Source organism: Armigeres subalbatus, chromosome 3 (assembly GCF_024139115.2).
Source record: "Armigeres subalbatus isolate Guangzhou_Male chromosome 3, GZ_Asu_2, whole genome shotgun sequence".
Classification (NCBI taxonomy): domain Eukaryota; kingdom Metazoa; phylum Arthropoda; class Insecta; order Diptera; family Culicidae; genus Armigeres; species Armigeres subalbatus.
Genome location: NC_085141.1, coordinates 369,625,028 through 369,627,177, shown reverse-complemented (window position 1 = coordinate 369,627,177; position 2,150 = coordinate 369,625,028). Strand labels below are relative to the sequence as shown.

Genomic DNA, 2,150 nt, shown 5'->3' with positions numbered 1-2,150 from the left:
AGTTGCAACAGTTTTGCAGTTATCGGTCCACTAAACTTCAAAGCGATGTCAAACTCAATGACAGCTGCATTTCGCTGCACATTCAGATGCACTTTTATTGCATCTGACGTCGATTGACAACCGTTTGACGTCTAAAATGCGTTGCAGTTATCGAACGGAATTCGCTAACTGAAAAGTGAACATGTTGCAGTTATCGAACGGCTACTGTACTTAGTATACGAGAAAGACAAAACAAATATACGATACAAGGGCCTTTGCTTATTTTATTACATAAGGAAAAGACAGTATATTACATTCCGGCTCGCGTGTAATTTGTACTTTTCTTCTTTTGCCGCGAAGTGGCCAGGAATCCGGAACGTTTTGGTAGTTCGATTTTGTTTTGTCTCCCTCTTAATCTCTCGACGACGGCGGCACCGTTGTACACTGTAGAGAATCTTGTTGGCACTGCTTGTTTAGCAAAAGCTTCGCTCTCGTAAGCTACTCCAGATTCTGACGCACCACCATACGGACATTAATAGAATAAAATCGTAGGTGTAGATCATCCCACTGCTAGGCGTACTTCAACTTCGACATCAGCAGTATTACATTTGTTTTTTGGTTTTGGCGGTGGAGCGATACTTGGCGAGTACGGGATTAGTTTTCTATTCGTGTACTGTGAATAATAGTTTGAATACATCCTTTCTTTCCTGAAGTAAAGGATTTAAATTAGATTTAGAAATTTAAAAAATACATTAGTCTCGTATTGGAAGTTTGAGTTGAACTTGGTGCAAGCTGCATTTGAAATGAATTTGGATAAGATTTGTTTTGGATTGGGATATAGATGTTTTGGTCTTGAATTTAGATTCAATTTGAATAAAATTTAGTGTAATTTTTAGTTTGTATTTGATTTTGATATCTATAGTTTTTGATTTGTTGGTTTGGTATTTCATTTAATTTGAGATTGAATCTCAATTACCGTGACCTGCCCTCATTCCGCGCATCGCCTAATACCGTGGTTTTCATCAAAAATCAGAACCTGGCTATCATGGACATCGTATTATTTGGTGAAATGTTCAAGACTACAACGTCGGAGTGTGTCGAACTTGGCGAACAGATTGTCTGATGAATATGTGATTCAGCTTCTCGTTCTGAGTGTCTAAATAATTGGAAGCCTTATGATGTTCTGACTAGAATTGTTCAATGAAAGCTTTAAAACTTACCAGTCGTCTTCGTGCTTTTTCGCGAAATTGTTTTCCAGATATTGCTCAACTTTTCTATTTTCTGCGAAGTTAATTGCTTTGTCTCATAAATCTTAATGATGCCTCAATTTCGGCCTCAACAGTTGTTGCATTATCCTCAACTGAATTCGTTGTCCGAATCGATTTGCTGCGGATCGTAAATTTCCATCAGCTAGCTGAATAATAGTTGCATTGGTTCATCTTCACAATTTCTCCATCTCAGCATTTTCAAAGCTATCTGTAAAGAGAACATCATTAGTAAAACCAAAAGCTACAAATTTCGGTGGAACCTACTATGAATATTACTTTTGCCCCGTCATAGTCAATAATGTGCGGCGTATCCACGTACATCACGCTGAGGACAATCGTCAGGAATCAGAACCGTCTGCAGAATTATAACAAAACAGGAACGCGTCCTTCTTGTTAAAGTAAATTTAAAACTCCGCCGAGACGATGCACTCATCACCTTGCAGCGAAAAATAAATTCGATTCTTGCATATACGGTCACAGCACAAAGCCACAGGCAGGGATAATGTTGTCACGCAGAGAACCGAGAACAGCCTGTCGAGCTCGAGTCAAATCTGACATTCTGTCAAAATGACTGGCGATGAAAAAGCGAGATGTGCATGGATATCATGGATACTGTTTATTTAACTGAAGATGTGAGTCGCTAAACAGGATTTGATAAGATAAATCAGATTTGAATCAGATTTAACCGTTAACGAAGAGTTCAATGATTATTATGAAAATCTTGGATTATCTCGAAGTCTCGTCCCCCTCGTCGTTGCTCCTAATGGTGCCGTTTCGATTGCCGCGACTGTTGCCCCAGGCTTGGTGTTTCGATGTCCATCCGAAGGGCAGCCGATGATCCGTCGCCGGTTTTGGCTTGCGTTGGACAGTACGCCGCGATGAGCGCGATTGTGCCGACAGAAG

At 40.0% G+C, this 2,150-nt stretch overlaps 1 long non-coding RNA gene across 2 annotated transcripts; it reads right to left on the bottom strand.

Annotated features, from left to right (window-relative positions):
- Positions 1–253: 253 nt before the first annotated feature.
- On the bottom strand, positions 254–1,766 carry LOC134223564 (uncharacterized). 2 transcript variants are annotated; one of them, XR_009982620.1, is made up of 3 exons: positions 1,512–1,766; positions 1,200–1,455; positions 254–686 (listed from the first exon to the last, which is right to left on the bottom strand). It is a non-coding gene; the product is annotated as an uncharacterized LOC134223564 (long non-coding RNA). The 2 variants fall into 2 exon arrangements; XR_009982619.1 differs by lacking the exon at positions 254–686 and adding an exon at positions 891–1,135.
- Between the last annotated feature and the right edge of the window lie 384 nt (positions 1,767–2,150).